The sequence below is a fragment of the Prinia subflava genome, chromosome 18 (assembly GCF_021018805.1).
Source record: "Prinia subflava isolate CZ2003 ecotype Zambia chromosome 18, Cam_Psub_1.2, whole genome shotgun sequence".
NCBI lineage: Eukaryota > Metazoa > Chordata > Aves > Passeriformes > Cisticolidae > Prinia > Prinia subflava.
In genome coordinates, this window is record NC_086264.1 from 5,282,672 (window position 1) to 5,304,163 (window position 21,492).

Here is a 21,492-nt window from a genome sequence, read left to right on the forward strand (position 1 = left end):
TAGTGTTGTCTCCTGCAGCAAGTGCTGGGCAGTACCACAGCAGCACTTTGTTCCTGCCCCAGCACTAAGCCAGAACCAGAGGCAGACCTGGGTACGGGTATTTCTACCCCACCAGAAGTTCTTGCTGTAGGCATGATTTTCCTTCTTGCTGCCTCCCATGAGGACCTCTCCTCCGCCTCCTACCAGCTGCTGCCTTTCCATGGTCCTGGCCATGGCCTCCTATCTCAGAGGAAGGGAGGCTGCCTGTTGGTCTGGTTCTTTTGACTGTTTTCTTGGGTTTCCATCTAACTCTGGTAACCTTTCCAACTGCAGCTTGTCTTTGTTTACCTGGTGACAGGCGAGTGTTGTCATGGCTTCCTTGTGAGATCCTCTGAGGATCTCACCCACCTCTGTTCTTCAGAATGGCCTGAGGTGCTTTGCTCTTTTGTAGCAGAGCCATTCCTTCTGCTGCCTCTGCCGTTGTTGTTCCTTTGCCAAGTGGAGCATGTTACCCTGTGGGGGAACAAGCAGTTGTGGCTTCCAACTTGTCGTTCCTTGGGATTTTGTCTGGCTTTTTGAAGATGTAATGGAATGGCTCAAAAAATCCAGCTGGGGATTTCCTCATCTTCCTTCTTCAGTGGCTCCACCAGCAGCACGATCTCTGTGACTTCAGGCAATCTCAGAGGCTTCATAGGGTTTAGCTCTAATTTCAGCCTGCATTTGCCTGTTGCATTTGATTCTTTCTTATTTTGAAAGGTTTCCAGCCATGTATTACTGTACTTACACTATTCATATGCGATATCTGTTTTTGTCCTGTACTGCTTCTTTGCCAAAAATGAGCAGAACTGCCACATATAATTTTCCTGCTTTTTTTTTTTTATATATATATATATGAATATGAATTACATCAGGTACATCAGCAAATTTAGCGCAGAGACTTTCTGTGAGACTTGCGTTGATGTTAGGTGTGGGGAGAAAAGTGAAAGTCTTCTGGGCTCTGTACTTTCACTTCCAAATATTTAAAGCCTCCCACATATCACACCTGAGAACTTTCCTTTCTCGAAGAAAACCAAGTACCAAAGGAAGATGACATACAGACTATAGTCTTATTACCAGGTAAGTTTACCTATCCCCAATTTGAGTGAATAAATTGGTTGCATAATTTTTTATTAAAATAATGCTAATTGATAAGGGAATTACTGAAAAGGAACAAAGGTCTAGTTGTTTCTTCACTGCATACATAGAAAGTTAATATTAAATCTGAAAGAGATTGGAAAAGGTCCCAATAAGATTGAAATCATCACTTGTCACAATAACAGCATAGTAGCTGTTAAATGGTGAGATTTAACGGACCCAAGATTTTTTGGATCCCAAATAAAACCTCAAAGCAACTTGTGCTTCAAAATGTTTTCGTGCTATGGAACCCATGCTTCAGATAATTTTGGAAATTTCCTCCACATTATCACTGGATGATGTAGAACTTCCTCAGACTAAAACCATACAAGATCTTGGTCAGTGTGTACACACAGTTATTTCCTGCCCACTGCAGTTTCATGTTTTATTTTGGTATGAGTGCAGCAGGACAGGAAGGCTTAAAGCTGCCCTAATTCTACCACAATAAAAGTCTTTATACCGAGACAATGTGATATGAAGGCTGAGGACTCAGTCTTCAACAGAGAGGAAAGGAGTGGCTTCTCAAAGTTCTGAGTTCTTCTCTAACACACCTTTGTGAACAAAGCAGTGACATTGCACATGTGATATTAGCAGGACATTGTCCCCAAGACTGTGCAGCCACCCCACAGACAGGTGCCACATTAAGACATTTCTTAATTTACTTCTCCAATAGAAAGCTGGGTAATCCTCACCTGCCATGAATTGATGTTTGGGATTAGCATGTGGGAGAGGTATGTGAACTGCAGCTCAGCTTTGTGTCAGGCTGAGGAATTCAGAGCACCATAAACCCCCTGAACTGTGATCCTTGTGGGACTGAGCTGCAGCCAGTCAAACATCCTATCAATCAGGAGGACCCCTGTGAGGTGTGGCATTAACTTTTACAATTCAGACCAGTGTGGGACTCTGCTGTACTCCATCCATCAGTCAGGTCTGCCTGCACAGTTCCTCTGCAGGGGATACCTCCGCCTTTATGATGCTGGTCATTGACAAGCTGAGTTGTGATCAGTCTCCTATCATGCTGCACAATGGCTGCAGGATAACATGAGCTAGATTGCACCATCCTGAAAAAAAACCCAACCCACCTACTGAAAAATGCTAAATAAAATGGCCTTTAAAAAATCCATCTATTTTTTACATATTGCCCAAAGTGATGTCCCCAACACTTTTCTGACAATTATTTTGCTACTTTTCATTTTTTTTCTAAACATAATTCTGTTGAATGTTTTTAATTATGATTCTTTTTTCCCCCCTAAATTTTATATGTATCTGTGTGTGATTACCTAATCTTTTGGCACAAGGAAACATCTCTGATAGGCCCAGACCTAGAATAACACAAGTATGTCAGGTCAGGATGGAAGAAGGTGGATTGGCACAGCAAGTGTGTTTACATCATCCCTGGCTCTAGCTTGATTTATCAGTAGATTTGGCCCTATTTACTGTTTCTTTGTAGCTAGTGGTGAAGTACATCACATAAACCAGGAATAATTTACAGGATAACAATTGTTCAGAGTGAATGCAGCTAAATTGAAGAGAGAGCATGGTAATACACATGGGTCTGGTAGTTCTTGGGCATTCATCTGGTTCCTAAATTCTGCACATTCCCACCCCACCAATTTAGGTAGAAATGAGCAGATTTAAAATTTTTTTGTCAATATAAAACTTGCAGGTCTGTGTGTGCATAGACAGATGTATATATATATTTTAAAAATACTTTTTTTTTTTCTGCAGTGTCTTGCTTCTCTGTCATTTTGTCAACAACTTTTAAAGTGTTTTTTTGGCAACAATTTTGTATCTTGGAAAATATTGTAAATACTTCAATCCTCTCATCCCATAGTGTGGTGTGAGTTAGGCAGCTCTTTGGAAGAGTGGAGATGCTCTGTGGCACTGGTTCTTTATTGTCCAGATCAGTTCTAGAGCAAGCTGGGACATATTCCTGGCCTGGGTTGAAGATTTTCCTTTCTATTGCTGTCTCAGCCATTGCATGCCCAGAGACCTTGGCCAAATTTCTCCTTGGAGATAGGAATGCTCCTCTCTGCTATGCCCCACTCTGAATCCTGCTAGTGAAAAGGTGATAGACAGGAACTGGGCAGAAATTCTCATGTTTGGGGAAGAGATGAGAGAGACTAGGAAATAGCTTGTGAGCCCAGCCCTACACATACTTAAATACTGGGGAGGAAATTTGCTAATTTCTAAGTGTCCATCTTACTTGGCATGGCTGGAAAGCTCTGAAGTGTCTGTGCCAGGAAAGCAAGGAGTGCTAATAGGAAAAGGCAGGCAGATTTGTGTGAGGCCTGGGGCATACTAAGGCAAGGACACAGTGGATTTCTACATCTCACCATGACAGAGAAAGGGAATCAGTGCCCAGATAGGCTATGGGGAGGCAACTAGTGGAGAAGAATGAAACCTTACCTTACCTTACCCTACCCACCAAAAGCTAGCTCTGTAAAATACAAATTTCTGTGGCATCATGGGAAAAAGTCCAGAAAACAGATGAAGTTCTCCTGGATTCACTAGCTCTTTTTCCCTCCTCTGCATCCTGCCAAAAATGCAATTTTACTTTAATATTGGTTTTGTGTTGTTTTTTGTGATGCTAAAACATTGCTTGAACACAGATGTAAACCATCAGTACAGTACTGTAAGGCATGGACCACACAGACATGCAGTTCCTTTCAAAATTCAAACCAGAGGAAACAATCTGCCTTTAAAATTAAACTTCCTCATTAATTTCATTAAAAACGTGTGCAGGAAAAGCTTCTAGGGAATGGCAGAGGGTGACTTAAAACATGGCATTATCTCTTGAAAATTGGCAGGCAGTGAATGTGCTCTGGCAGAAAAAAAAGAAAAAATTAGTGAATCTCAAAGAAAGGTTGGGAAAGGGAAGGGGATCTCCTTCAGTGGCTGCCATTTTTCTACTCCTGTCTGCTTTGCTGCGCTCTGCAGACACATAATAATAACCCCAGTGGGCCTGGGGATCAAATGACGTGTTGCTGAAGGATTAGGAGCAATTCTATCCCCCTGGCATGGGTTTAGGAATTTTCATTAAAATGACCTTGGGTGTGGTGAGAAAGGAATTCAGGCTGCATGGATGGAGAGCTAAACATCCTACCTGGGGAACGACAAAAGCTCTCTGCAAGGCTCGCCTCCCCAGGCTCTAAGCAGAGCTGTCCTGCTTTTCCCCTGCTCAGGGCAGTTGTTCATGGAGATACGTGGAAGGTCAGAATTAAAAGGCATCTTTCCAGGGGATGGAGGGGAGGAATGAACAAGAGGGCATATTTCCTGGAATTGCTTAAAAACAAATACTTAGAAGCAAATATGTGTTTGGTGTGGGGCGGAGTTGTGTTTAATTAACAAGGCAGACTTGTGTCCAAGTGCTGCACCAGGAGAAAATGGAAAATTATTGCTAAGTTGTGCAACCCCATCCTGTTCATATGCATAAGCAGCCCTTGCACAGTTTGGTGAGTTTCTTGTGTATGGTCCTACTTAAGCAAAAATTTCCAGTCCTTTTGAATGTTTTCTCACAGTTTGACTATATTCAGACAGGCAGCATCTTGCACCTTACAGCAGCATTTTCAATTCCTGCTGGCTGAATTCAGTCGTTTTTGAGGAAGTAATTTACTGATAATTGTAATGCAGTTACCTATGATACATGCCATCGCATCTTCTAATGATAGCAAATTCCAGATGAAATGGATTAATCAGGACAAAAAGAAAACATGATGTTGTTAGCAACACACAAAAGCACTAAAGAAAGTAACACCTCTCTCTGAAGTTTATAGTTGAAAGCCTTGCACACAAAATCTTGACGAATTTCATCACATGCTGGTGAAATGTCCCTCCCTACCTTGCATTCAAGGTAAATTAAAAGAAACGTACTGCACTCTAGCTGGTGTTCTTGACAACAATTGTTCTGGAGCGCTTGGATATATAGCACAAGGTGTTAAGAAGCAAGCACTGAAAACAAGAGTTATCTGTAGTTCACTGCAATTTCCAACTCATTCTGGAAGTTCTCAAGGAACTATTCATGTAATGAATAGTTAAGAACTTGTCAGTCCTCTGTCCTTTGATAGCCGCCCTCAAGACATCAGTTTGGACTTGGCCTGGCCAAGTGCTGTCTTTTGGGAGAAGAAGACACAGCCCAGGGATGAACTTCCCCGGAGCAGAGGAAATGCTGAGCATTGTGCAGCAGGTGCTGTGGCTGGCCACCCAGTGTTTGTAAACCAGGAGCTGATGGAGAGTGAAGCCCTGTCATATCCCCAGAGGGTGCCCCGGGTGGGATTGCTGGGATAGCAACAAAAGATTATCTGTTCCAGGTCTCTCCTTGCTAAGCCTGCAGAAACACAATCTATTACTTCAGATGGAAAGAGTTTATTTCAGCCTGATTCCATTACAAGACCCTGGTGTGAGTTCACCCATGAGCAGCAGAAACCTGTCACATTTGAGAAACTGTGTGTCAGTGTGACTGGCCTGCTCCCCTCAGCTCAGTACCTGGAGGCAGAAGGCACCATGGTTAATGAGGGGAGGCCTTGAATATTAATCAAACTGTAATCTCCTACAGAGACATGTGTAGGCACTGCTGCTGAAGATTGTTGTTTTAGATACCTTTTATTCTGATCTCTTTACTCTGCCTTCTGTAGCTCTGGAAAGAAGAGAGGGATGTGACCCAGCTTGGTAAATGGCTTTCATGAAAATAGGCTGAGAGTGATTTTCCTCTGGCAGAAGACCCATGTAAAACTGCATGGCTTTGCTGTACACCTCTGGAGGTTGCTCTTTAAGATACCAATTTGTAGAACTAAGGACAGTAGGACCTGTTTGGCATTGTCTTCATCCTTTACCAGCAGATAGCTTGGTATAAGTTGAGGAGGGAAGTTTTCTTATTGTTCTTCATGGCAGATGTTGACTCCTCACCCTTCTGTTCTAGGGGGGACTTCTCGGTATCCTGGGAAAGATTTGTGGTCACTTCATTTTTAAGGGAACTTTAAGCCCACTTGTTGAGGAAGTCAAAGAATTTAGAACCTACTTCCCATTTACAAACAGATCTAAGGTGTCTGAAAGCAAAGGGAGCTATTTGACTTGTTTTGGGGCTGCCTGTCCTCTCTGGTCCGTGAGGATGAAAAATAATCAGGACCTCTGAAATATCTGTCATTCCCACTGAGTGAGGAAAAGCAAAGTGTGATCCTTTCTAGTGCCAATCTGTCAACAATCATTATTGGCTAAAGTTTTTCCTTGAGGCATGCAGGTTGGTATTCCTATTTTCATTTACAGGAAGGGTGATTCGTAGCAGAGAGGGGTTAATCTCTCACATTAGCCAAGTCATATTAGCACTGGCCAAAATGTTCAATAGAGTTTGTTTGCTCGCTGTCACTATGCATGGCTAAAAGCATTGGTATGCACTGCCTCTGCCGGCCTTTTATGGGTTATCTTGGGTGGCCTGTCCAACCCATTGATACGGCCCAGTGATGACGCTGCTGTTACAATGAAATTGCCAGGGAAGGGGTCGTTAGCTGAGCTGTGAGTCTTTGGTGTCTAGAAATGTGCCCAGTTTAGGTTTTCCTATGCTGCCAAATGTGTTCCCCATGGCCAGGGACTACAGCAGAGGTGGCTAGCTGAACAGGTTGGCAGCCCATAATTTCCTCATCATGTGGAGACCCAGACTATTACCAGTTCACTGGCCACAGAGAAACAGGTTTCCTTGCCTCTAGTCCAAACCAGGCAATAGTTTTGGTGGCTATTATTTTTTGTTTGTTTTTCATTTCCCCCATGCTTAGATGCATTGCTCTCATGTCAGATACTATTGTGTTGTGTTCTCACAGATTTCTCTCAGGAGGAATAGAGGAGAATGTTCACTAAATATTTACTGTAAGGGAATTGTATGAATGCCAGCGAGGGGGAGGATTTAGTGCTAATTGAGGGGTGTTTGTAAAAGATACAGTGCTATTTGTCAGGATTATGGTAATTTTGCCAACATGAGAACATCCTGAGTCTGAGAAAGTTGTCTGCTAAATATGAAGAGGAGGTTCTGGCTGTTGAAACCTGTGCATCATTCTTCCCCACCAGTCGAGCATGTGTGAAGTCAACATTAGAAATATTTCCATTCAGGATTAGAAACTGGACGGAGTACTAAAAGTGTCTAAACAGAACAATCAAAATCTTACAAGAGGATGTGGAAGAGTTTATGTAGATCTGGACATCTTTCCCTCCTTAAATTGTGAGTTTTGCACATATGGAGGCTTTTATGTTGTACTAAGGCATGGAAATGAGGGTTGTATTTAAAATAATGAAGTGTTTGTTTTTTTTTTTTTTTAACCCTTTTGCCCACCTTTGTGGTATTTTGCAACCTCTGACTGACATTTCTTCCCTTGGGACATGTGCAGTGTGGCCAGCAGGTTTAAAAACAAAGAGAAGAGCTTTATTAATGCAGCTTGAACAGAAGAAGAAAAAAAAAAAAAAAAGTCTTGAATTGGACCATCAGTTGCTGAAGAAGTCTGTTGTCCCTGGAATACCTTTGCAGTCTGTGCTAAACGGTCACTCAAAGTCAGCATGAAAAAATGATTTCCGAAGCTGTTGGACAAATAAGGAGACTCATTCTGAGCAGGGACTAAATTGGTTTGGAACATATGCCTGTGCTGAGCAGCCAAAGTACATAATCAGGTTTAGCAAAACAAAGCCTGATACCAAACTTGCCAGGAAAAATTGTTTTGTCATTTTGAAATCTGCTTGGTTTTTAAGCAAACCTTCCCAGAACAGAAAACAATGTGTTTCATGCCCTACTTCATCTTCCATTGCTGTATTTTTCCTCTGAAGACTTGCAAGGAAGGGGAAGAATATCTAATCCCTTTGTTAAGATACTTAAATTAAAAGCTTGCTGGTGTTGAACTGCGCTTTCAGTCAGGATTAAGATTTGTTACCCAAGTCTATATACCCTGTAAAACAACAACTAATCCAGACATTAATCACAGGAAATATTCTGGGCCTTTTAAAAATAAACCATGACATTCTATGAAGAATACATAATTGAGAATATCCTGGACAGGTTGAAAATTAGCCCAGTTGATAGGTTACATAATGATCAGCTGGGTAAGCCAAAGGGAAAGAAAAGAGCACATGGGGCAAACAATGCAGCAGCTTTGTGCTATTGTCTGCCTTTTCCTGTCCTCGAGTTCAGCTCGGTACAAACATTGTCATTCCAAAACAAATGACATTAACAGGAGGCGTCTGTACTCCTGGTCAACCTCGCTCCTCTGCTTTCTGATTTTTCCGACCACAGTTCATATTTGTTCCCCCTGCTCCCTTTGCCATTTCCAGCCAGTGTTTCCCAGCCCTGATCTGTTGCCCAGAGCAACTTGTGCAGCAGTTGGGTTGTGACTGATCCCTTTCTTCAGGCAGTATCTGTCAATGTCCCCCCTCTCTGCCAAAGGCCAGATACTCATGTCAAGGTCAAATTGTGGACAGTCATTCTGTGTCTGCCCAAGTTAATCCAAACCAAACATACCATGTATAAGTAGCTTATCTCCCAAAATAAATAGATGGTAATTAGCATAAGCCACCGCACCCATTTCTTTTCCATTCCTCTCTGAAAAGGTCCTTCCACCTGAGTAAATCAGGATGCTTTGTCTAACCCATTCTTATTATGTTGAAAAGCAAGCAAGCTCTGGCTCCCAGTGGGATGGCATTTACTACTGGCTTTCCCAGTAAAGCCACTTTTAGTGACACAGGAAGAGATGCACACAGACATGCTTGTAATGGAGGTGAGATTATGCCAGGAAACCCTCAAAACCTGTAATTTACAGCAGATCTCTGCACCTCTGGGTCAATCATTATCAGTTGTGCTGTTGTCTAAATGAGCATCCTTTCTTGGGCACAAATATGCCCCATAATTTTTCAGAGACTAAAGCAGACTTAGCTGTGGAAGGAGACTGAGGGGCTTGGAGTTAACAGTGTGGATATGAGTCAGAGGTACATTAAAATTCCGTATTTTGTCTGTGGGACTTTCACTGGGGATCTGCCCCATAGCGGCTTCTTTGGTCGGCTGAAGCTCTGTGCTGTGCACTGTGGGACTCTGTAGTGAAATAGTGTCCTCCCATGGTGTCACAGAACATGTAGGCACCGATCCTGAGGGAGAAAGATGAGTGCTGATGCTGTCAGGAGGGTGAGTGAAGATGTGTGATGTTGAAGGAAGGGCACAAACAGACAAAGGTAAAAGAAGTGATGGGTCTGAATGACTCTGCCTGCCCAGAGTGGTGATTGATGATCAATTCTTTCCTTCTGTAAAATCAATTACTGGTGTAAAAAAACCCAACCCTTCCCCCGCCAAAAAAAAAGTGGACTGTGAAAAATCCCAGCTTTACTTTTAGAGAAGGAATCTGCCTGTCTTGGGTTGCTGAAGCTCAGCTGGCAATGAACTAGGCAGGTAGGATTTCTAGATCTGAAAAACAAGTTTTCAAATTTCCTATAATTTCTTTTCTGTTTCAATATTCTGTAATAAAGACAGGCAGGAACTAATCCCTGTGCTTATGTTCAATGTTATAGAAATAACATATATGTAACACTAATTATTTAATAAATGACTAATGACATGAGGAAATTCTGTTTACTACACAGGGTTTCCTCTCTTATTTAGATTTGTGTAGCTCCTTTGCCCTTCCCAGTACATGTGGTTTGTTCTGAAAGAGTGAGAAGTGAGCTGAGCACCCACAGCTATGGTTATCACTGAAGGTATCATTTCTGTTTGGATAATTCCCTTTTTAATCTAGGTTTATGCCTCTTATCACTTAATGCCTACAAACCAAAATATGAATAATTAAAAAAAAAAGTAAAAGAACAAATACACTCGGTTGAGCAGAATCTGTAGATTTCAGGCAAGAGTTAGAGGATGCAGTTGGTATTCTGGGATGGAATCAGATAGAAAATTAGAGGGCTCAGGGCACATGGACTTTGCTGTAGGCCTCCAGTGCAGGGGTTTCCAGAACAAGTGAGGCACAAGATGTTATGACCTGGTCTTGTGCTTAATACAATAAATATATTAAATGTAATAAATTACAGTTTAATGACATCATTTGCAAGTAGAGGAATACAGGTGGCATTTCTAGCCAGCAGCAAAAGTGGCCCAAAATGCAGTTTTGAGAGCAACATTTGTACAACGTGGGAAGTGATGCTGCTTGTATTTGCTTCTGTAGCCTAGGAACATATCAGAAGTGGTGTGAAACCTCTTGGAAGGGTTTGATGTTGCTTTGCATAATTTCCATCAACGTCTTCACATCCTTCCTCAGCTTTTGAGGCTCAACCCAGGTGTGCTCGAATGCTCCCGAAACTTGGCAAAGGCTTCTGCAAGGCTGCCTGGGGGAAGGGAGGTAAGGAGGCAAGGAGGAGGTTTCACCTGGTTTGAAGTTTCAGGACAAAGACTTTTGTATGAGTAACAGTTCCCAGCTTCAAGAGACCCTTGACAACACCGGGAATCCAAAATCCCTAGTTTGTGTACAGGACAGGCGCTGCCAGGCCGAAGAATGAGATTTCAGGCAGCACTGAGGAGCAGGATGCTGTACTTGTGCTTGCAGGATGTGCTTACTGGAAGCCCGTGGGAAACACTCACCCAGGCTTGGCCACCTTTTCCTCTCGGGCCGGGGAGGGGAGCAAGGCGTTCGAGGCAGCGGCGTGGCGGTGGTTTGCAGCGCCTTTCCGAGGGAAGGGCACGTCGCTGGCAGCTGGGGCTCGGGCCGCCTCTTCTCGGAGCACAGCTGGCCACAGCTGGCCACAGCTGGCCCGGCAGCCTGAGAAGCGCCCGCTCCCCGAGGCGCTCCCCGGGCGGCGCCGCGCTGCTGGCGGGCGCGCTGCCAAGCGCCGCGCCGGTGGCAGGGGGCGAACCTTGTAAAGAATTGCATTGATCGCGGGGTGCAGCGAAAATGCGCCCTCGGTTGAAAAGTCATGCATTAATTAAGTTGATGGCCTGTTTAGCTTGTAACCTCAGCAGCTGAGTCTCAACCTCTTTGTGGTCAAATAGATTTACCTAATGTAATGAAAGGCCATACCCTTTCTATTTCCTTCTTTCAAAGCCTTCTCACCACAAACCCTTCTGGTAAGGCCACTTATCAGTGACAGCACATTTTTCATTACTAGTAGAAATGAAATTCTACATACGTTAAAATGAAATTCTGAAATAGTTTTTCAAATGTCATGTGGTGCATGCTGTGTATCGACTGGTCAGTGGTCAATCCATCAATCACTTACCTTTGCTTGTTTTTTTTAAAGTTATTTGCCTGTTTGTTTTCTTGCATTCAATTTATTTTAGACAGCACTCCTTATTCCAGGCAAGCTTGTAGAAGAAAGGCAGAAAACTGATTTTTGTCACAAGTTGAAACAATAATATTTGCATTGGCTTCTCTAAAAGTAAAAAAAAAAAAAAAAAAAAAAAGTAAAAAAAAAAAAAGTAATTTTACAGATCTTAAGTGATTAATTTAGTCCTGCAAATTTTCCTGAGTTTTAAAAAACTATATATATTCATACAAATTTAAATAAATTAATAAAACAGTTCTGTTCTTGTAATATAATTCTATGCGTTAATAGAGTGAGACACTGTATGACAGTGAGGTCTTTATTTCATATGTGCCATGATTGTTAGTAAATAAAGTAGGAATGTAGCTCATGTGTATGTTCAAAATGATCCTGCAAAGCTCTCTGATTTTGTAGGAGATAATTGTGCTTCAGTTTACCAAGAAAGATTTAATTTTGCATTTGATTTCATACTATTGTGGACTAGTGATGTCATTCTATTTAGCGTCATTAAATTTTACAACCGAGTCATAGAGAATCAATGTGAGGTGGTTTTTTTCCTTGTTTGTTTGTTTGTTTGCTTTGGTTTTCTCTTTTTTGGGGGGTGTTCAGGATTTTTTTACTTGGATTTTTTTTTTTCAGTGATTGCAGCAGTGATTAAAGAATCTGCCCAGTGGCTGAGATGGATAAAATTTGAGTGCTTTTTGTTTTCTATAACAAGGAGGAAGTGTCAAACAGAAAACATAAAGATGTAAGAATACGAATTTGTAGATGAGAAGATAAGAAATCCTAGGAAAGGCTTAAAAAAAATAAAAATTGTGGAAAGCATTTGCGAAGATAGAAGAATTTCACTCAACACTGTGTTCTATCATGTGTTCTGTTATATATTCCATTTATTTTACCCTGCAATGCATCCTGTTGAATTGGAGTCAATGACAAAAACCTATCTGAATCAATGCATACTGCTCCCTAAAACATCTATAATTTCAGGGCTAAAATCTCCAAAGATATTGCTGTTTGAAATAGGATTTAGCAGAATAATTGCTGTAGTCATTTAGATCTCAGGTCTTTGTAGCCTGGAATGCTGCTTCCAGAAGTTTCCAAGAGGACAAAGATGTAGTGATATATTCTGGGATGGATTTTTGTTTCATGATTCTGAATGTCTTTTTTAAGATGTCCATGGTGGTTTAATCTTAATAATTTTTCTTGACAGCTTTTCCAAGGTTAGATAGATCTTTCATGAGTCTTAGCACAAGCTGAGTTCTTCTCAGCTCTCTGAGTCCTTGGGCTTTAAGATCTCTGAAGTCCAGAGGAGTCTGTCCCAATTCTTAGACTTTCAAAGATTTGGAGCCTGCTTAGGTTTTGTTTTTGAAGAAGATCAGTGCATTAACTGACACCAGAAGCGGTGTTCAGTGGCAGGATTTAAAGCAGACAGTGGAGAAGACAGCCAGCCACAGGATGTACCAGCTGGAATGTCTCACTGTCTACATAACAGCCGGGCTCCCTGCTGCCTGAGAACTGCGTAGATCAGTGCCACCTCACAGGGGAGGAAAGGATAAAGCAAACTGTGATAAAGCGCACTTACATGCTGATGTGGCCTGGCCATTCACACTTCAGGAATAGTCAAATTGAGTCTGAAGCCTTTGCATTACTTTAATTCCCTGACACCTTCAACTGTCAGTAAAAGAGGGAAGGCACAGAAGCAGTGATCTAACCAAAGAGATTTTTTTTTCAGTCATGAAGATATCCACATCAGCATGAAACCAAGATTTATTTTAAAAGCACTTTTTGTGAATTCTGAGGGAAGAATAAGACTTTCCTGAATAGTTAGTCAGTCTTCTGTCTAGGGCACTATCCTGAAGGAGAACCTGGGTCAAAAGAGGTTCCTTTTGTACTTTTGTATCTCAGGAGCCTGCTCTGAATACTGTGCTGAGGGTTTCCTAGATTGCCTCTCTTTCCTGCCAAAGCACTCCACGCTACAGAAGTCAGTCCATGCTGGGCACCTAATTTATTCCACCCCAACTAAAGTTCTTTGTTGAAATAAGTTCCAGAAAGTTTTGGCAAATTTCTGATTGAAATACTACTTCACTGGAAACTTGTCCATTACCTCTTTCTAGAGCCAATCTTGGAGGGCCCTACTAGGCTGTTATGTTTGATTTGGCCACCTTGGAGCCATTTTCATTCTCAGATTTGTTTTATATTGGTAGTAGGCTGGTGTTTCTAATGCTCAACACATACAATTACAGCTCTGTTAAAAAATAAAGCATGCCATGGAAGTTGAAACCAGAGACTGGAGCCCAGGAGTGAGAACAGCTGAGAGCAGCAGGGAAGGGGAAGTAAGTGGCAGGGCAGGCCCTTGTGCTCTCAGATGCAGGGTGTTCCTTGCTTGTCATCATTCCCTGGGAGCTGAATAGAAGGAAAAGAGATCTCTTGTTTTGTAAGTCACTACAAGTGTCTTAAAAAGTGGAGACAAAGAAAAAGAATGGAAACGAATCCAGAATATCTTTCTGCTTGGTTTCAGACCATCCCCACTCTGTTGCGTGTTGAAAAGGTCTGAAGCAGAATATCCTATTGTTGCAGCTTCTCTTTATTGTAGAGCATGACTTGCAGTGGCAGGATGACTTTCAGCAAGATGCTGGGGGGGTGATTTGTGTGTACTACCCGAATTCTCAATCAGAGTTCTCCCAGGCAGCTAGTGACAGGACAAGAGAACGTGGCCTCACGTGTCTTGTGCCAGAGGAGGTTTAGGTTGGGCATCAGGAAGAATTTCTTCATGGAAGGGGTCATTAAGCATTGGAATGAATGTCCCAGGGAGGTGGTGGAGTGCCCATCCCTGGAGGTGTCCAGGAAATGACTGGATGTGGCACTCACTGCCATGGTTTAGTTGACAAGATGGGGATCAAAAGTTGAACTCGATGATCTCAGATGCCTTTTCAAAACTAAATGATTCCGTGAATCTACACATTAGCACAAGTAGGGCGTTCAACAAACCAAAAAGGTGCTGGGAGGTTCAATGAAGTGTTTTTAAGCTCTTAGAGCTCCTAAAGGAGGTGTTGAGTGAGGTATGAAGGTAGAGCACCCATGTAGAAAGGGCAGCTGTAGAAATACAAGCAAGGAATTGTATTTTCTTCCAGAGGGGAGAAGGAAAGTCTGCTGATGATGCTGTGACTTTTTTTTCTTTTTTAAGCAATACACCTAGGAAATGTTCTAAGGGAAAACAGAGAGTGCCCTCTATTTTGCTTATGCTATTCACCATTAGCTGCAAAATCTGTATGCTTCTGTGTCTTGTTTAATCATGTGTGATGGGGCTATTTGGGTATAAACCTACTTTGGGGGAAGACATGGGCTGTGTGAAGTGCCTGTAGTGTCCCTCAGAGAGCCCAGACTAAAATGGGGCAGATCCCTCTCACAGAACTTTCATGTTTGAAGTAGAATAATAATTGTAATAATAATAGCAAGAGTCTAGATGCAAGATTAACTATATTGCAAAAACTCTTCTTGTAACATTGAAAAGATGAACTCAGTCCTGCAGCCATTGCAAACAAGGGTTACATCCTATTTACAAAAGTATTTAGTTCAAACCAGATTTGATGTGTTTTAAACTTGGCTGTGCTAAGGGCTGAACACTGTGTTCTTCTGCTGGCCTCTAATGCGGTGTGAAAGCATTAAGTAACACTGGCTGAAATGCTGAAAGTGCCTGTGCAGCCTGTAACTCTCCAAAGCAACATTCCAGCTCCTGAGAATCCAGTCTCAGTGCAACTGTGGAAGCAGCAGCCAGGGAGGGATGATTTCTATCTTATGTCTTAATGTGAATAAAATGCATTTTTAGTCAAGGAATCAGAGTTTTCATAGAGGGATCTATGCTGGGATCTATATCAGCAAGACGGTTACATTCCTGCCCTTTGTGCAAATCCATTCATAATTATTTAACAATAGCCAGTACCTGAGCAATGGAAGATAAACAGAATTGTTCTCAGCAGAAGATAGACTCTTATGTAAGTTTTATCATCCTGGGGCTGAGTGGCAGCAGATGTTCCTGGCCATGCAATCTGGGTTTCCCTCTGGATGAGAAATTGGTGATGTGGAGTCTGGGTATGTTCTCAGTTTACTTTAGACTGCACTCACCGGTTGTGTGACTGGGATGGTCAAAGAGCATGCAAGATGTTCTCCCTCATCATTGTTTTCTTTCCTAGACTGCTAGAACAGCAATGCCAGTGGAATGACTTTATTTCAAGAACTCATTCTCGTTAGAGGTACTAATTCAGAGAACAAATTGTCTTGTTTACTTGTGCCACGTCCTGCAAGTAAAACAAACTTATGACTAAAAATATTAGCTTTTCTCGAAAGATTGAGCTTGCCAGTTGAACAAAAGAAGATGTAAAGCAACTTACAATGGAGAGCATCTCTTGGCTCTCCATATAATGATACTGAAATTGTGGAAATAAATTACAATAAAAAGGATGCAAGATAGAGCCTGTACCCCTGGGGGTACAGTGCCAAAATAGCTGATGAATTCATCTGGTTTTAATGGTACAGTCACTCCTTCTTTTAAGCAGTCTGTCTCTTCTGAGTAATGACACAGTCTGGTTATTGTTCTAATGTAGGCAATAACAAATCATCAAAACCAATTTCTGTACCTGCTTTCGCTATCTTTCTAAGCATAGGAGATTTTGACCCATAGTCCACATTGATAAGTAGGTCCTAGAAAAATCATGACATTTAATGGCTGAAGTTGTAAATATGCATCAAACTTTTCTGATTTTCTATTTCTCTATCATGTGAGAAAATGAATTTGGGAATTTTATTCTGAAACACTTTTCATAAAGAAATCCTGATCTCCAAACAGAAGGTAAGTTTACTCATTGTAGGAAATTATGTCTCTGATTTCCTCTCTTGTTCTAAGTCTTATATTTCTGGTTTTTTGTGTTTGTTATTTTTTTTCCCTGTGGCTGAAAAATGAAAGGTTCTAGTAAAAATTTCCAGCAGCACTGTTAATTCAGAGAATTTTTGTGTGGAACTTTGATAAATTCCCCTGGTAAAGTCCAGTTGTCTTCTGCAAAACCAGAGCTTCCCTCCAGTTTTCATGCACCAGGATCATGTACTTCTTCCAAAGTCCAATTGAATTTAGTATTGGAAGCCCTATTTCTCTTTGCTCTGAGGATAAGTCGAGTAATCCTGTGTGTAGTAGCTGGATCCTTGGAAGCTACAAGCTGCTACCTCATCTAGTGTTGCAACATTTAACCTCGGTGAGCTGTGGAGCACATGGGGTTTTTATCCTTCTGCTGGGAATACTGTGTGAGGCAGAGCTGGTAACACCAACTCTGGTGCACCCCTCTGATGGACCCAAAAACCCCACCTGGACTGGTGTAGTGTGTCAAAGTAGCTTGCAGTGCAGACTCCTAAGTGACAGCACATGTTCACACAAACACAAAATGTACTCAGTGAAAAGTTTTTTTAATTATAAAAAAGAATAGTCCGGGAAAAAGCGCTCTTGATTTTAAAATACCAACAAAACCCCCCCAGGCATATGAAAAATGTCATGGCAGAGTCATCTTTTTGGAAATTTGATGATGCAGAACAGCTGTGTTTCTCAACATCAGGCAGGAGGTCAGCTGGTTGAGTGATGACTTTTCATGTGTTGGAATATGGTGTCACTGCAAATGGCAAAAAGCAAATCCTTGCCTTCAATCTTAGCTCCTGTTTTCCTTAGTTGTTACAACTCTTGCTCATTTATTTTCACTTTGTCTCTCGGTGTTTGGCTGTCTCTTCACTTTCTGAAGTGCTAAACAGCAACCAGAAACACTGATAAGAGCAAGAGAGTATGTCAGCTCAAGTGACACTCATACTTTTATGGGGAATAGCAGCTCTGGAGTTAACTGAGAAATAGGGAGAGAACAAATGCCTTTTCCTGGAGAAGACTCAATTTCTGTAATTAACTCTCAAAAGAGCTGGAGCCCAACACTGTGCCTAGATTTAGACAGAGTATTTGTAGCATTTATATTACAGCTGAAGAATCAAAATGATCAGTTTCCTTGTTTTCCTGAAGTTGAGATTTTTTTCTCCTTATATATGTGTGAGGGAGATCAATTTTGGCATTCCTTCTTAGTGTTTCATGATCTGGAGGGTCTTATTTAATATTTTCTCATTCAGACTTTTTAATGAGGAATTTGCCTATTGATTAATTTCTAGAATTTGAAACTACTTAAGCAGATTTGCTGGTACATTGAGGTATGTTGGTAGCTGGCCTGAGCTACCAACGTTTGACATTCAAAAGCCTTCTCTTTCCAAAGGTGATGTTGACGGAAACTTTGTCTTTGATTTGAGCAGAGTCAAAGCCTCCCATATCCTTGGCCATAGGTAATAATTGTCCCTCAGTTTCTTAAAGAAAAGCTAAGGTTGACACAAAAAGAATAAAAAAAGAAAAACAAATTAATATTTTTCCAAGCCTGCATTTTGTATAGGATTTCAGAAGGTTTTAGTGCTGTTCCTATGAGTGTCAGCTGATAAAATTCTCGAAGCTGGTGCGTAATTGGAACCTCTGGTTATCTGCAGTGGTCCCCCAGCTCAGGCAAAGACCTGTGTGTTCAGTTAACAGCAGCTTTCTCATATTATGTGCTTCCTACTCAAGGGCAGTGTATCCAATTATCATCTGTTCCCCAAAGCCAGGAAAACAGCGGGGTAGTGTGGTGAAAAGGCTGTATCCACAAACCATATTGATCCCTGAACAAATTTGTCTGGAGTCCTCAAGCACACACGCACACATGTGTGTGCACACACACAAATTCCTGTGGCTTTGCCAGTGCTGCTCTCTGCATGGTTTGGTCTCTGCCTCTCCCAGAGCTTCATGTCTTTGCCCAAGAGTTTTTCCTGAGACTGTCAGGGCAGGTGTTCCAGAAAATGCCTGCAATTCATGAATGGGGATTAGAACCTGGCTCTCCTGACAGATGATGGATTGTTTTTTTATTACCGAAAGATTTAAAAAACAGGGATCTTACAGTGAGGTGGCTCAGAGTCAAAGGAATCCAAACAAAGCTGAAAATTGAGTGTATACATTGCAGCTCAATTATTTTGAAGGTTGAGGTTTCTTCTTCAATCCTTCTTAAGGAAAAAAGCTGTCTTTAGTGAAGTACTCTCTTTTATCATTCCCTGGGATCTTTATACTTTGGTTTTATGTGTGTTTTATGGAAAAAAGAAATCAATACATCTATTAACAATTTTACTGCTGTTTAACTTTAATACTGAAAAATCCTGAAGTCCTCTGACTAAAGTACAGGTTTTTAATAAGGGAGACATCAGGAAAGGTGTTTGTTTGCTGGTAGCTAATAGCCAGAAGTGGCCCCAATTTCAAGTGATTCCATTCTGGCTTTCAATGTTATTGTCCCCAAACTTTTGTTAAAACAGGTTGGATGATTTCTGCCAGGGAAATTAAATGAAGAATAGACAGCATAGCATTTGTAGGCGATGGGAACCATGGTGTCTATAAAAGCAAACATAAAAGAGACTTACACAAAAAAACTGTCCTCTTGTTTTCCTAGTCTTGCATTTTTCCTCTGTGGGCAGGTTTTGATGAGGTATTTGATTGCAATGATGCCTGTGAGGCAAATTTGTCAGTGGGGAAACATGATGTCTTGGCTATTTTTCTGTTGTTCTTCCAATTTCCTTCCTATTAGAATAAAAAGGAAGAACTGAAGATCTGCATGTATTATTCTGATAGTGCTGTTGCTGTGTGGTTTACAGAAAGCCAAGACTTTGGTCCAAAGCTATGCTGGTTTTGGGGTAATCCCCAAAACCTGCAATGGTGTGACTGTGCCATTAATTGACAGGCTACTTCCTGCAGGACAGTTCTGCTTGAGAAATCTGTGTAGGTGTGTGACTGATATGTATTGTGTAAGGGAGAGTCAGCAAAGCCTTCTGGCTTTCTCAGCTTCTGCAGTTAAACTGCAGTACTTGGCCTCTACATTTTTGATATGAAATGATTTTAAACTCTCCTGGATACTTGAATACAGAGGTAGGATGCAGCAGGAGGATGCATTTCTTCCCTTTTTTTTGCAGTGTGGCTTCTCTGAAGATATAGAAGAGTGTATCTGTCACTAAGCAAAAAAAAAAAAATTATCCTAATGCAATCCTACAATGCAAAAACAAATCAACATGAGTAGAATCTAAGCTCTTAATAATTTCTAGATTTTATGTTTTCAAAATAATATCCTGCCCATTGACAATTCATAAAATCAAAGCACTCTGGATTTTTCTTTTCCCATGTCCATTAAAAAATCTCATTGTAAATAATGATTCGGATTTACAGTAAGTCATTTCTGTGTATAGCTTTTCATATAAAGCTGTGCAACACAATCTGAAATGAATGTTATAGAGACATACTTTCCTATTGCATCACATTTGCACATAATTTTCTGGACAGAAAAGAGAACCTGACTTTTGAAGAGTTGCGTTCCCTAATTCCATAGCTCTGTGGAATCATTAAATTTTGAGTGATGCCTTTCACAAAGAAGCTGGCATCTGTTTGATGTGGTGGTTGGATTGTGGTGCAGTGTACTTGGGAAGGGGAACTGCTCTGATGAAAGCTGTTTTATTCAGTTCTTCTTTCAAGTCCTACCTCAAGAGTTTGTTTTGACCTGATACTACTAAAATTTGTGAGGGTGAGAGGAAAGAGATGTGTCATGAGTAAAGGATTCCTGCATCTTGTCGGCACTGATCCATATCCTTGGTTTGATTAACACGCCGTGTCAATTCTTTGAGTCTCAGTGGGTTTTGCCTAGAAAGATTGCTGTGCAATGTAGATGTGAAATGTAAGTGTAATACAGCACAAGCAAGAAATAAATCTGGACCCCTTAGACCTCACCTCTCATTATTTTGGGAAGTAGATGCATTTATTTTTAGTATATGCTTGTTGTAGTGAATATAAGGATAGAATTAATTTTGTTCACTTATCTAAAACTACATTTTGGGATCAGAGTTGTTGTGAATGTGATTGTTGCAGCAGCTGATCCTCTGTGGTTACAGCCCGTGGCTTCTCACATCTGAACCTGTTACTTCTGGATCTGGGGTCTGGAGGCCTTGTGACTGTGGGGGAAAGCCCAAAGTTTGAACTCTGCCTATGAAGTTCATTGTCTGGGTATTTGAATGGTTTAGGATTTCTCTAGCTGGGAACATAGCAGGGTATGAGTGCTCAAGGACAGCTGTGCCCTCCAGTTCTCTACTGTAGAATGTGGTTATGGTTTTTTCCTTTTATTTTCTCCCTAATTCTTTTTTTCTGATTGAAATGCATTTTAATTGTTCTTTGATGAGCATTTTTATTATTATCTAGGAAAAAAATTTGAATTTTTTTAGGGTTTTTTTCCCATATGCAATTAAATACAGAGTCCCCTGTGATCTAGGGTGTCAACAATGAGCAGCGTCTCCAAGTGCTGGCTGCAGCAGTCATGTATTGGGATCTAGGATGACACCTCTGTGACAAGAACTGAGCCTGCATGGAGACACTCTTTTCACATTTTTGATTGTTTGAATATCTTCTTAACTCCAAAATGCCTCTTATGGTAGTGTTGGGGTCTCTGGGCCTGTGAGGTCCAGCTGCAGAAACTGAAGGGTTCTGTGAGGAGAATGCCACTGTCATTTGCCTGTTGTTGTGTTGCAGTTCATATCCTGGTCGGCTGCCTGCCAAATCCGCAAACTCCTTCAATCCCTGGTGACTCAGAAGATTCCTTGCTTAAAATGCTGTGAAATAAGTGCTGTACCATTGTGAGAATAGGTGAGAAAAGCTTTTAGGTTTGATACTCTTTATGTAGAGTCTCTGAAACTTCTTTAAAAGTGATTCTTTTTCCTGCTTTGGAATCTAATTTTAATACCTGGCAAAAAGTTTACAAGCTTTTTGGCTATATTTGATAGGTTAATTTATGTTGAAACTTCTTAAATTTTTTTTTGGTGGCGTGTTGATTTTAACTCAAATCGATTTGAAAAGGCTATTGTACAGATATTAACACTAGACTGTCTCCTGTAAAACAGCAAATGTCCAAGGAAATAACAAAACTTTCACTTTTGTCCCATTTATGAAAACCTCTAAGG

At 41.2% G+C, this 21,492-nt stretch overlaps 1 long non-coding RNA gene across 9 annotated transcripts in view; it reads left to right on the forward strand.

The window, feature by feature from the left end:
- The window catches only part of LOC134559934 (uncharacterized), a 163,036-nt gene that overhangs the window by 37,843 nt on the left and 103,701 nt on the right, over positions 1–21,492 (forward strand). The window contains exon 3 of one of the 9 annotated variants that reach the window (XR_010082628.1): positions 21,065–21,178. The exons of the other annotated variants lie outside the window; for them this stretch is intronic. This is a non-coding gene — a long non-coding RNA (uncharacterized LOC134559934). The remainder of the gene's footprint in view (positions 1–21,064; positions 21,179–21,492) is intronic. 9 annotated transcript variants of the gene reach the window in all.